General features: G+C 34.5%; 1 protein-coding gene across 3 annotated transcripts in view; it reads right to left on the bottom strand.

Moving 5' to 3' along the window:
* Positions 1 to 15,550, bottom strand: part of LOC143247362 (protein lev-9-like) — a 57,364-nt gene extending 41,814 nt beyond the window's left edge. The window contains exon 1 of one of the 3 annotated variants that reach the window (XM_076495295.1): positions 15,420 to 15,550. The gene's annotated coding sequence lies outside the window, so the exon portion shown is untranslated. Of the gene's footprint in view, positions 1 to 15,156 lie in introns of all 3 variants that reach the window. The other 2 variants (XM_076495294.1, XM_076495296.1) reach the window with 2 other exon arrangements.

The raw sequence follows: 15,550 nt of genomic DNA on the forward strand, positions 1-15,550 counted from the left end.
GACCAGTTGGTATAAGTAGTACAATTCATGTACTGTATAGCTTCTATGTGTTCCAACTATGTCTGGATACAAATGCCAAGAAGATAATATGGCAGACCATCTATTCTGATAAAGCATGATCCAATGAAGAAAGAAAACACAACCCGAGGTAAGATGCTGTAATAAGGAGTAAAGACAGTTGCAAATGACAGAAGTTTAGAGAAGATTCACGAGACATGGTGTACAAACCTTAGACTGGAGAAGTGCAGAAGGCCCTTGTGCAGAGCCAAAACCCTTGATGGTAAACAGTGTCCAATATCTTCAAGGTAGGGGTCCTGGCAGAGCCACATACCAGATACCTATAACCTATTTTCGATCAAATGAGGACACACTAGATTTTTTAGAAAAGAACATCGATCTATACCTTAAGAGGTTGAAGAGAAGACACGGAGGATATTCAATACCTTCACATACTTGACATAGCTGCTTGATCTGTGTAATAAACGAGTTTATGGTCAAAGATAAGTCCCAAAAACTCTGGCTCAGGGACCACGAGAAGTAAAACTTCTTTGAGATGGAGCTCGGGATTGGGGTGAATATCTTGTTGGCAGCAGAAGTGTATGCAAACAGTTTTAGAGCAATAAAATATAAAAGCATTTGCTGTGGCCCACTTCAATAAATAATTCAGGGCAGTCTGTAACTGCTGTTCAATAAACCTCATGCTCAACAACTGACTCAAGATGTGGAAGTTGACAACATAGACTGTTTGCAACTGTAGGGGAAAGTTGTCCACTGATGGCATTAATAATGAAAAGCATGACACTCAAGACATTGCTCTGAGGGATTTCATGTTCCTGTGGGAAAGAACAGGAAAGTGTCAAACCCACATGAACTTCGAATCACAGGTCTATTAAAAAATGCTTCATAAAACAGGCAAATGGCCACACAACTCATATGAGTGGAGATCTTGCAGAATGCCATACCTACATATAGTATCATAAGCTTTTTCAAGGTAAAACAAATACAGAAACAAGATGTTGTCACTTGAGAAAGGCTTCCACAATTGGCTTTAAGTTAAATCACGTGGTCCACAGTGGACTGCCATCATCAGAACCCACATTGGATGGGTGAGAGAAGGCTGTTTGATTTGAGGAACTAATCAAGATGAGCATTAACCATCCTCTAAGATTTTACACAGCTCATCAAAGCAGCTGGATGGTAGTTTGGAAGAAACTTGGGATCCTTCCCAGGCATAGGAAAAGGTAAACAACAGCATGGTGCCAAGTATCAGAAAAAATGTTCTCCTGCCAGATCCAGTTAAAAACAACCAGAAGAATAGCAAGAGAGGAAAGAGAGAGATGCTGCAGCACCTTATAGTGAATATCATCAGTCTAACTGATATACTGCCAGACTGATGAAGAGTAAGCTTGAGTTCCACCAGTGTAAAGGGGCAATTACAGTTATAGAGACAATCAGCCTGAAAAGAAAGAGGCAATCACTCTTCCCATGTCTTGATGTCTAAGATGTTGAGGGATGAAACAGAATTGCTCGATGCATGAGAAAAGCTTTTGCCAAGAGTATTGGCAATACTCTGGGCATCAGCAAATTCCTGGCCATCAGAGAGCAAAATCAAAAAGGGGACAAAACTATACTGTTCAATGACCTTTCAAATCTTGTCCCATAGTTTATGAGTCTTCCATGCCATGTGGATTGCAGGATTCCACCAGGGACAAGAACACTGTGTAAAATGTGTCAAGGTTTTAGAAATATACTGAGCAGCTACCTGGATAATACAATCAGTCACTGCTGCCATGCAGCTCTTTGTTGATGACTTACAGATGACAGCAGGATCAAGTTATGAGAGAGCAGTGAAAGACAGCTAGATGGTCTGATACAACTTCAATTGAGACACAAGAATTGGATGGCATTAACTATGGCCAATCTCTTTAAAATGTTAGGAAAATGATCACTGCCCCCTGAGTTACTGTCAACCATCCAAGAAAATTAAGAAAATGTGAAGTGGAGCAGATAGAGACATTAAGAGCACAAAAGGGCTGACTAGGTGCATGAAAATAAATACAAGAACTGGTATTAAAGACATAACAGTTGTAACCCAAAAGCATATGCTCTATAAAACAACCCCTTCCATCAATATCAGCACCAACTCAGAGAGGATTATGTCCATTAAAATCCTCAGGATTAACAAGAGAAAAGGTAACTGCTCAATGAGAGCATCAAGGTCTGACTCATCATAGATTGCTTCAAGAGCTAGGTACAGAGAACAAATAATGATGTTGCAACCCAAAGAACCATGGAAAGTTACAAGGATGTATTGAGTGCCAAAGACAGGGTGGTCATATGCTTAGTGACCAGCAGTGCCATCCCCCTATAGACTTGTCCATCACATAACCTGTCATTTCTGTACAAAGAAAACTTCTAAAGGGTAACTGCATTGGCAGATTTCAGAAAAGTTTCCTGTATAGAGACACACACAGGATAAGAATCAATCAACTCCTTTATGTAATCTATATTTGAATGAAAACCTCGACAGTTCTACTGAATCAAAGTGGCCATTTTTATTTATGTGGAGGAGAATGGGGTAGGAAGTGCTTCTGTTTTCAACCACATTTTTTTTCTTCATTGAACAGAGGTCTATCAACCATCATGGATCCTGCCCTGGGTTGAGAAGGCAGGTCAATGTCTATAGACAAAGATTAAAACAACTAAAGATGTGAACAACCAATTGTTTTGCATCTGGACCCAAGAAAACACCCAAAACTGAAAACAAGATAAGTGGACCTGGGTAGTCACTGTAAGGAAAGTTGGGGACAGAGATGAAAGTAGATGTAGATTCATCCACTCTTTTAACCATGAAGGGCAAAAGACTGTTTTGTAAACGACTCTGCTGGAGGCATGGAGAGATCTGTCTGCACTCTCACTGTGGCAGTGGAATGGAGTGCAGCATCATAATGTCTGAGATAGAGTGGGAGACAAGGGACAATAACTCTGGATAGGAAATATTGTTTATAGTCTTAAAGTATTGCACCTGTTTCTCCTCCACCCACTTAGAGCAAGAAACAGAATAAGAGGAGAGTGAACTACTACAGTTAACAGTGTGATTCCAGTTCACACTGAGTGATCACATCTCAGAGGATTGGGAATGTAATGTATCACCATACTTTAGAGTTCAGATAACCTGCTTTGACTGTGGCAGGAGGATGTGGTGATGTAAATGTCAATATCGGAATATAATAATTCCATCTTTGCAAGTGGAGATTCAGAGGACTGCAGAAACCCCTTGGCTGAAGAAACCAGTGAGGATCTCCAATTCAAAAATGTTCTTTAATTCTCTTTCAACTATAATTCCTCTGGAATGATTAGAAGTTGCATGGGGAGTAACTTCAATAGGTATATCCCCAGTGGCCTATTTTAAGAAAAGTTTGGTATGTTGTGGTGAAGATGTTTCCACCAAAATGTCTCCTAAGCATGACTTTTTACTGACTTGGGGGAGCCAGCAAGCCCCTCTAATCTCTTTTGAATAAAAAAAAAAGAGGTATCTGCCCTAAGGACTTCTTGGATAAGGAATGCATAATTAGGAATCAAGGTACAGAATCTGACTATGATAGTTACTGTACAACAAAGTCATCCATGCATGGTCATTTTTCAATAGTCTATTTTCTCTCAATTTTATTTATTTCTGAGTGGGTTATCCATGATAAGAGCAATACATTTCAGTGCCCATTGACTCCACCCACCATGGAGCCTTACAAGGGGATACACCACAATGCTAAACAAGGACATCACAGCAATGCCAAGGTTTTGTAAGCACTACACCCAAACATCAGCATCAAACACAATGTTCAAAACACCCACTGAGAACATCCAACACTGATACACAGTTGACCCTAGCCCAAGTGAACTAGCCAACTGACTCTGGGTGAGCCACCCCAATGCTGCTCTTCTACAGGAATTAAGGCCAGAGTGATGCATTAGAGTTGGACCCCTCAACCAACAGGATCCTCTCCTCTTGTTCATGGGTTGCCATGGACAGCAAACATATGGGTGGATATTCAAATCCCAGAAGAGGTAAACTGAAAGAACAGAACCTTCTCTGGGAGGTCCCCTTGCAACATACAGGAAAGCACCTCAAGGGGTGAAATGAAAGACTAATATATTAAATAACTAATTTGTACAGTTTTGAAGAATAATGATAAAGGAATTACCTTCATATTCCAAGTAAGTTACTTCAAACTGATAGCTTTTAAGAAAAAAAGCAAGGGTTCACTTCTTTCTAGTCAAAGATTGTTACAATTAGAAGTTTTGAGAGTAGGAAGTTCCTAAAATGTCATACAATATGGGCCAACAACTCATAATACTAAAACTAACAGAACAAGAATTTTTGAATTATGTTAAAAGTAAGAAAAATGTTAGACAAGAGACTGGATAAGACAGGCTAAATACTATGCTATGACTAAATTTTTAAATGTTTTATGTTAGCAACCAAATTAAGTAAGTTTACAGAACTTGATTACCTATGAGCATCAATTAGTGTCACATAAAATAACTGATTAATCAAAATTACAAACAAATCAACTAATGCCATGAAGATAATAAACTAGTGTTTCTGATTATTCCAACAATCCAGTAATTGAAATTATGATTTAAATGCTTTAGTCACAAAACTAATAAATCAAAGTCAATGTTTGAAGTATCCAACAATCAAAATACTGGTATTATGTTTTATTACTTTTGATTAATTCAAGTCTGTAGAGTTTAATATGCTTACAAAATAATAAAGTAAATAAAATCAGGGATTTAACTTTTTTTTCACTATTTCAATTATTCCAATTGTCCAAGTTAATTAAATAATGCTATTATGTTCGTTTCTTAAGCAAATATTTTTTATTAACTCGTGTGAAATTGTTTTATTTCTTGTAGATATATAGTGAGAACAAATGATTATTCACACATAATCAATTAACTCTCAAAGTAATTGAGTAGCAAATTCCACTTATCATTGAGTTCCAGTTAGTAATATTCCTGACCATGAGCATCATATGAGAATAGAGATTACCTTTAAAACACTTGGTGGTTAAAAAAAAAAAGACATTGAATAAAGAGATTAAGCACTAAGACCAGAAAAAGTTTTTTACCCCCTAGGTTTGAAAGAATGTCAATGAGATATACAAACTGTGTTCCACTTTTAGTAGGGTAAAAGATAGTGGCAGAAATCTGAGGACCAAATTTCTCAAGCTCAGAAAAGGCTAACAATTGGATTGTAAAGTGAAGGATTTTATTATAATCAAGCCAAACTGGAATACATAAAGAGTCAGTTGGTTGGGTCTTTTGTTTGTTTGTTTGTTTGTTTTGTTTTTGACTTAATTCTGATGGAAACATTATTAATAAATTAGCACATTTTGTGGATATTAAACTTGAGGATTTCTTGCTGTATTAAGGATACTGAGGTGTTACAGGATGATTTGACCACTTATGTTGTATAAATCTCTGACAAAATCATATGAAAAAATGGCTGGTATAGGTAAAGAAAGCTCTATGTGGAGGGGTGAACAGCATTTCAATCTTCTTCAGTCATAGTCAGGTTCACAAAGAAAGTGGTAACTAACCAATAGCTGACCATATGTTTGAAGGCAGTTGTGTAATTGAGTGCAGGAATGTAGAGGACATGCTAAGATGTTGGATATTTATTCGAACACTGCAAATCAAATTAACATAACAGAACCATAGAATATACCCAAATACTAAATAAAGAAACAAACAAATGCAAAATTAAAGTCTTACTTATACAACAACTCAAGCCCAAAATAAACCAATACAAAGGAACATCTTTATACCTATACTAATAAATATAATCCAACATCTAAGCACGCTTCTGTCCATAGAGCTTTCTCTACCCATACCAGCCATTTTTACATATATATTTTTGGAAATATATATAATGACTATCATAAAAGCAAAATAATTTACTTTAGTTATCAGTATCTGGGGTAACTGGATAACTCAACACTGAACAATCACATACCTTAAAGAATGAAAAAGTAGAACATTTATACTCCTAATAATTTTAGAGGACTGTTAAAAACTTAACATAGCTAGAGGAAGAATTAGATGATTCACAACAAAAATGGTATCTAGTTGTATGGTGTACAGCTGTCTAGTTACCATGCAGCTCATGTAATAGAGTAAATTAAACTTAACATAATAAATCTAAACCCATCTAAGTCAAATAACAGAGTAGATTTAAAATTTTAATAAAACAGAGCTAGATCTATACAGTTTATATAATGGAGTAAATTAAACTGGTGTTATATTAGGCCTAGATAAATACAGATCATATACCGAAGAAACTTTAAAACAAGTTTCATTATTCATGCCTAACTATTATTACATGTATAGATTAAAAAATAACATTATTAGTTAACACTCACTTATTGTTTTATATGGCTGTTAGGCATTTGAGTGTAATTTATGGTGTCTTATATGCTTGTGCTCACACAGAGTTGTGCATGAAATATTCATTGTAATTATTGTTTTATAATAAAGTATCTAAATTTCATACTTTGTAATCTTTACTTTAGGTATCTGACTGCCCTGGATTCAATACTTGAATTGTACATTTTATGTAAATGGGAACATAATTAACATGGTGAGTGAAAAAAAAATGATCTTGCATTGTGATGGATAAGTCACTCAAGCCATTAAGACAGTGCATGATGCTATTAAAACTTTAGTGTATTAACCTTTACACTATGGGCTCAGTATAATATACAGAAGTTTGTTTACAGATTTTCACACGTTAAGTATTTGTGTGATAACTTTTGATGTAACATGTTTATCTTCATAAAATTTGGTAGACTTTTAATAAAGATTACAAGTATTTTGTACACAAACAATTCAGACTTTTTAAATATTTTGTGCTGAAAGCTTGTTTACAAGAATAGAGTCAGTTTCGTTACTATTCCAAGTGAAAAGTGATTTTATGTTATGATAAAAAAAACTATTATTTGTCCCAAAAATCTCAAATATTCTCTAAATAATCTCTATATACATTTCAAACGTTTGTTTTCAGTAAGATTATATCTGATGTTATTTTATATACTCTAACTACGTGGGGGTCTGTCACTTCACTAACCTTATATAAATCATAAAAAAAATTAAAAAAATAAAGTTTTTGTGTGCAAGAATGATTACATATTATAATAAGAAAATAGATATGTTTGGTCAAAGTAGCTTAAGTCTCAATGCCATATATTTACATATATATTTATCATTTTCTATTATATTAACCTTCCAGTTATGTCTACCTAACATTATACAACTTGAATTGATGTGGTGCATGTGCACTCATGTTATGTATCCAATAATATAAAACTGACCTTTAGTCTTCCATGTCTTCATTGTGCTTTTAGTGGACTAGCATTTTGTAATACAAGTCACATTTCAGTTGTTATACATTGCAAAGTATTATTTAGAAGTAAATTATTAAAATTATTTTTCTTAAAATGCTCAACCATAAAACAAGAAGTAAAACAAACAATTATCCCTTCTTGCTACAACCTTGGTATTCGGTTGCTGCTGAACACAGGTTGCTAACACTGCACAACAATTTTTTTGAAAAGTTTTGCTTCCTCAAAAGTTTTTACTGATTGTGACAGGTTCCTGATAGGTATGCACAAATATAGTTTTGGTTTTGCTTCATCACATAGAAACTCTGAGAAATAAACAGTTAACTATTTAGCAGCAATAACATATTTAATTGAATTTATGTTTCTAATACGCTATTAAGTTCAACATAATTTAAAAGTGTTTTGCTCATGATTTTCATTTGTATTCAATGCCTGGTGCATCACGTTGCAGTGTCCAACAGTAGTCAGCAAGCACTGACGGATTCCAGTTGCCCTGATATCGTTTTTCCATTGTAGCAATGTCCTGGAGAAACTGAAGATTTCAATGAAATGGTACACGATGGGCAAATTTTGATGTGAGTTTCATGATCAGCAGCCAAAAATCTATAAGGAAACCCAACAGTGTTCAAGAAGTAAAAACTTTATTGTGCAGTATAATCCTTTTAAAATTTTTCATGTGCAGAACATCAAAACGTTTTTTTTCAGTTTTATATATATAGATGAATAACCAAAAAATTATAAATAACTAAACTGATACCACAGAATTCCATTATAATTTATTAAGATTAGTAATGAAGGTGAATTTAGATTTTTAAAAAATATGAAACTTCAAGCAGGCTAAAGACACAACCTATCTTATTGAAATCTTGAATCAAAAAAGCATAGTATCCTTTTCAAATATTAAAATGACTGAGAAAACCACTCTGGGAGCATTCTAGGCTGTTGATTGGTTAGTCATATATCATATACCATAGTAAATGTATACAAGGGACCATCTCCAAAAATGGAAACAGGTAAACAGGGCCACAGCATTTATTCAAAACATAAGCCACATCTCAGCAAAATAAAGTGATATGTACTTTGATTGGATATCAATCTGTAGCCATAGTGATACATTTCACACCAACAAAATTAAGATTAAAAAGTAAGCAACACCTAAATGGACAAACTTTCTCCTCTACCTGAAGAAGGCCAAAAGGAAACATCCTAAACTCAGAATGACAGCTCACATGTGCCATACTCAGCCAAAGGAACAAAACTCATACAGTATGGAATTATGAATATTCATCCTCACTCCTCAACCAAATGGAAAAGAAATATTCCTGTTTGCCCCTAGGAGTATGGAGAAGATGTGGAACTGTGCTCAACCAAGGACCTGGGATGGGATCACTTTACATTTGGAATTATGAGGAGACAATGAATCACCTTCTGTGAATGCTATACTAAACAATCATAAATTAACAAAAAAGGCCATGAATTTTCCAACTAGATAGTTTTGTGTCAAAACTGAACCAACAGTACAAATAGGCTCTCATGAAGGCTGGTGCCACTCCTACTAACACCTGAAAAAAACATTCAGGAACCCTTTAAGTAGGACATCCAACTTTGCCTTCTGCTCCAAAAGAGGAGAAACACAAACACTCTGGAGGAAAAGCTCTGTCCACCACAAAAGCAACTGGAAACTAAGAGTAGTTAGGACTCTCAAAGTTCCACTAGTAGTAGAAGAAACTGTGCAACAAATGAATGAAGTTCCCTACATTTTCAAATGCAAACTGATCAATTTCTTCAACCTGAAAAATAAGTTAGTATGATCCACAAAACACTTGAGGGCCTTGACAGAACATAACAAATGATCAGAACCAGAGTAGTCATAAAGGTGAGAAATTGGTAGTACATAAATTAGTGAGAAGGATCTTTACCCTTCCCTGGCTGCAAACAGTGGAAAGAAAAAAACCTACTGACGCAAAGCGAGACAAATGTGGAATGATAAAGAGCCCTATGCACATAGATAGCAAATAACTCTGACAACATATACAGCCAATAACAACAAGAAATACAATTTAAGAGAAAGATGAAACAATGAACAAAAAGCTAAGTGCTCAAATGGAAGATGAGATAATACCTGTAAAACAACTGGAAAATCTCAATTTGGTAATCAAAATGGTCATTTGGACCTCAGAGTATGAAAGGATTTTAGACCTGATAGAACTTCGGATTTAAAAACCTTTCAATATTAAGAATACCTAAAAACAGTGGATGAGGATGCCTTGTATAAAACCACAGTAGAAGGACCAAGCCCCTTCACAAATACCCAAGTCAGAAATGAGATATAATAGATACTTTTGGATGAAGGGGGTTCAAGTTCCTTTTAATACACTGCTAACAGTAAATATTCCATTTCTGTTGATGCAAGATCATGGGAGGCCTATGAAGAGATTTAGTTGAGTACAGTGAAACCTTAGAAGTTAAACCCTTATGTTGGGCTAAGGACTACATAATTTCCTAGAATGAAGATTGAATTTCTGAACATCTGGGTGGAGAATGTCTGAATGAGGTTGTATCAACAGAGATCCAATATGGAAGAGATAGAGGTGGGCATTTCTGCTGATACAGAAGAAGTGGAAATCATGCTTGAGCTGGCCAACAAGGTGCAACCAAGAGAACTTGACAGGGAGTAGAATGAACTGTAATCTGAAGATAGAACCTTAGGCAGTAGCTGAATCGAGGGAAAGGCATACAAATGTAAACCTGTCCAATCCTGATTGAATATATCTACTGCCAACACTTGAAGATGAAATATTGGAAACCAAAACATTTAGAGTTGAGAATTCCAGTGTGTTACAAAACCATCAACTGTTAGAAAGTATATTGAAAAACCTCATTGTGTTGCATTCATTATGTAAGAAAAATCAGGTTTGGTTGAGACAAGCAATCTGCAATTAAATTCATCACTCCTGGAATATGACATACTAAAAGACTGATACAATGAAAATGGGCCTAATAGAGAAGATCCATGGTACAAAAACATGGATGTGTCTCCTTGACAACAAATCCTAGATACAATCATGGAATTGTTGAAATGTATAATGAATTTTTCCTCTGAAAAGAAAGAGACCTTTAACCAACTGCGAGAAATTCAAGAACACTGATATGGAGAGTAGGCTCATCTTTTGTCCAAGTACCCTGGAACTCTTGACCTTGAAGATAAGCTCCTCATCCCTTAAAAAGTGAGTCTGTGAACAGACTGATCTTGAGACAAAGTGATGATATGCGTATCCCAATAGTAATATTGCTCTGATCCAACCACCATTCTTAATAAATGATACTGCTCCTCAGTAATGTGACAGGATTATCCAAAGGATCAGAACGCATAATCCATTTGGTGCACAGTGACCAATTAAAGGACCTCTTCTATGGGAACATTGAGATAAGCATCAGTAACAGTGAACTTGGTCATTCACAGCCCTATTGCAAAGTACCATTTATGATGAGAAAAGATTCTACAGTGAAGCAAGGAAGATCTATAAATTGGTTGAGTGAAGATAAAATGATGACTGGACACCTGTCTTCTTGGGTACTAAGAATAAACAGAAATAAAAACCCAGATGAATGGGATCAACCCTCTACTATTTTATTTTTCCTAACAACTCTTATGATCTTGGAAGAAAGCTCTACTCACCATAGATAGACTAGAGGTGAAAAGGCAACAGGTTGAGCAGACAATGGTTAAGGTGATGTAAATGAAAAACCAACCCTGAAGCCATAACCTGGAATATCTAATAAATCCTTCACACAAAAGTTTGATTGAAGATAAATACTGCAGGACAGTCATGAGAGTAAAACAAATCTGAGAAAACTGTGACCTGTTTAAAGTGGTCACAGATTCCAATCTAGACAGACACAAGTCTGGATAACGGATCCATCCATTGAGAATCTAAACAGACCTCCTCCTGACAGTGATAAGCCAAATATGCTGATCTGATAAATGTGGAGGACAAGGCACAACTATCCCATTGCATAAATGAGTAGAAAAAACTTCCTGCATAAACAGCAGTATCAGGAGGAGAAAAATCCAAGTATTCACTTGCCATCCTTTCTGCTACCAAGGAAGTAGTAGTCAAACACAACAGAAGAGACCCCTCCAAAAACCTCACAAACCCAAGTAACAAACTGACAAAAAATGGGTGCTCAAAATGATCCTCTTTTAAGGCTGTATTAGTAAAGGAAGAAGCCAGAAAAATACAGAGTCACTCTTGGGCCATTTGCAAAATCCACCTCAGATTGCCCTGCAGAAATATCCTTGATTCACATATGCCACCATCTCCCAACGAATCATATTGTAAATAGCTTTGACTGAGAGTGACCCTTCCACTGGCTGTTGTCAAACACAAGATAGTAGATATGGATGTGAAGAGTTCTACCTTACCTCTATAGTAGAAACATTAACTCTGGAATTCCTAAGTGTAGGTAAGTTTTTTGTTGTTGTTAAATGATATATAATTATAAATAAAAAGAACTGTAGAAATGCCAACCTCAATCAAATTCACAACATCCATAGTTAAAAAATAACACTCCTCTTGATAAAAACCCATCCAAAATACTTTGTCAAGAAAAAGTGATTGCATTATTGGGATGAGGTGCTTATATAGTTCTTAGATAAAAGCATATTGAAACTGAAAAAATTTGTAAATAAGGATTTCCCTAGGGCATTTAAGTGGGGTATAAAAGACCAACTCAAGTATTCTTACAATTAAATATACAGAAAGTGGAAACTCTGGAGATCTAGTAATAGCTAGTGTCAGTAGATGGTATGTTGTAGAATTCAAATCTTCCATCAGTTATCCTCTACAGTTCTCTCTAAATAGTCGTTTATTTCAACTAGAGCCCTGAACTCCTCTATTTTAGTCCCCTAACAATAAAATAACCTCTAAGACAATTTTGAATTTTCCTGTTTATATTTAAATTTAACCAACTTCTATCCATTTGTTAATTATGAAAGTTTTACCAATCTTCAAAAATTACACTAGGTTTTCCTACATATTTTGCTACCTAGTCTGCTTAAGTGTAGTCCACATAACTCACCTCCATCCTGAAAACTATCCCACAAGTTAAATCATCCCTCCTGCTGCTCTAAGCTTATCTTTGATAATATCATTTAATACTTGAATCTTGCAAAATAATTTAGCCATGAATGTTCTCAAGGAACACTTACCTAATAACAATACCTATTTCTATCCCTAAATATCTGAACAAATTAATTTTCTAAGCTGCTCTTCTGATTTACAACTGCCAAGATAATCTGCTGCTACATGTATTACAAAAATATAATGCTCCTTGCTGCTAGTAACTACATATAAGCTTCAAACAGTTGACCTGCCCTTATCAGTTGAAGAGTTAAATTTCCCTGAAACCAGAATAACTCAATGATTTTTTTGTTTTTTGAATTTCCTGCAAAGCTACATGAGAGTTATTTGTGCTAGCTGTCCCTAATTTAATAGTGTAAGACTACAGGGAAGGCTGTTAGTCATCACCACCCACCATCAACTCTTGGGCTACTCATTCACCAATGAATAGTGGGATTGACCATCATATTATAACACCCCCATGGCTGAAAGGGCAAGCATGTTTGATGCGATAGAGATTCAAACCTGTGATCCTCAGATTATGAGTCAAGCACCCTAACCACCTGGCCATGCTGGGCCTATAACTCAATGATAACTGGAGAAATGAATGGCAGATTGAAATAAAAAAAACAAACTTTCAGCCCAAACAGCGTGTCTACTAACTTATGGAGTTAACTGGTAGCATTAATGTTACATATTCTTCAAATCTAAAACACAAAGATACACTAAGTAAGTAAAAGACAACAAAAAACACCATATAGTCCACTACCAGAAATGTACTGATATCACCTTTTGATGAATAACTGATAGCTATTTGAAAACAAAATTGCCTGATAAGCCTAATGCATGTAACTTAGTACTCTATTTTCAAATAAGAGAAAGGCAGGCCTGATGAATAAATCTAAAGTATCTCTTGACCTTCTACATAACAAATATGGGCCCTCAGACTATAATAGCTTGTTTTAATGAAATAACTTGAAACGTAGCAACATACAATCATTATTTTACCCATTAACACCTGATATAGGATCTTATAATATAGCAAGAATGAAATATTGACAGGAAATTATATATCATTATGTAAACTTAACTAAGTAACAAACTTCTAACAAAAGTATGCTCGCTGTAATTTTCTGCAGGATTTTAAAGAATATTTATGTTAACATTTTAAACATTTAACTGACAAACAATCAGAAATCTGTACATAGAAATTATATCATACAGTAGCTTAGCTGACTAGTGAAAAAAAAAGTGTATAAATTATATTACATTTGTTTTCACTTCCAGAGCAAGAACTTTAGAAGTCATGCTTTCTATGCTAGAAATGAAGTTATGAGATGTCTTAGAAAACAAGGTTATACAATAAACCTTAAAATTCTTTTTTGCCTCTTCATAAATTCAATTTTGTAAGCACTTTGAATGTCCTGTTGTTTCATAAAAAGAAATTTTTGAATGAAAAACATTTTTTCCATGTGTCCACTGAATTCACAAATCATAAGAATATCATGCTCAATACCAGACAATGTTTTTCAAAAGTAGCTCATCCTATAAATTCTATTTTACTTATTCCTGAACCACCTCTACTGAACTGAAGCTGACTAGTCTTTATTTTCTATTATATCTAACAATTGGATAATTAACTAAAATTATACTATTTCTCAGTTTATAGATTAATCCAACACTAACATCCCTTATTGGCAAATACTGATACTATTACCAGATTATCAAGGTTCAAGTTATATGTTCTAATATTAGTAGCAAAATTAGGTAATGTACTGATGTTTTAATACATACATGTGACCCCAAACATCTAAGTTTAGTACTCTTTCCCTTTAGTGTTAATTATTTCTAAAATCCTAAATTAAAATATTTTTGGTATTGATTTTAATTCTATATTTCTAATTTATGCATGGCAGTGCTGTGTTTAATTAATATATTTTAACTTGTAACCACAAGTTCCAAGCAAAAACTGGTATTGCTTGATTAAGTCTTGTAATTAATGTGCACTGTAAAAGTGTTAAACCCTGATATAGTCCTTGGAATTTAATTGTTAGACTACATAACCTGAAACAAACAAAATAAATAAATAAATGTATCACAGTCACTCAAATATAATCTTCTTACTGTTCAATTTATTACTTCAATTCTGAAACTTATTTATATGTTGTCAGTCTAATAATAAAACTTATAACATAACTATTGTCAGAAACATTTAAAGTTTGGTCATTTATTTATTTTGAGTGAGGCAAAGGTGACTATACAGTTTTTTCATTTAGAACATAATTTAATTTCTAATTATTGCTCTGAAACAAATAATTAAATTTGTTTCAAACGTCTTTGTAAAAATTCGTTTACTTTAGTACCAACTTTATAGTAAATTAGTATGTTTTGCCCCACCCCGTATTCCACTGTATTTACAATTAAAGCTCAACAAAGGTCTAGGAAGGTTAGTCCAACATCAAGTAATATAAATTGTAATTATAAGATCTTAAAACACAAATGAGTCAAAACTCTTTCAACCAAGTACCGGAAGACATTCCCTTTTGCCGGCCTACAAATATAACATATATATAATTAGCGAATAGTACACATTACATCATACTAACTCAGTAACAAGTAACAGTACCCACACTTGAGTCTTGACACGGCGTGATACGATACTTCTTGTCTTCAGGCTTTGACTTATTTAATTGACTAAGGAAACTTTAACATTGAGTTTGGCAAGTGGTTGTGTCAGTGACAATAATTCAGTAAAAGCAATACTAACATGCTTCACTTTACTTACTCACAATAACTTTACAAATACCATTACACAACTAGCAATATAAACTTTTAAACAGAACTAAACCTTAAGAAGTAATTTTAAGAAATGCATCGCGTAGACTCTACCCACCTTCCGCTTCTAGCTTTAATTAGTTTTAATAAAGCAAGACGATTCGACGATAAACGAGTGATTCATTTAACTTGGTAAAACTGTACTGCCACCTGTTATTGAACGCCTTGTTTCTTGCCTTAATTTTAAGA

The sequence above is a fragment of the Tachypleus tridentatus genome, chromosome 3 (genome assembly GCF_004210375.1).
Source record: "Tachypleus tridentatus isolate NWPU-2018 chromosome 3, ASM421037v1, whole genome shotgun sequence".
NCBI lineage: Eukaryota > Metazoa > Arthropoda > Merostomata > Xiphosura > Limulidae > Tachypleus > Tachypleus tridentatus.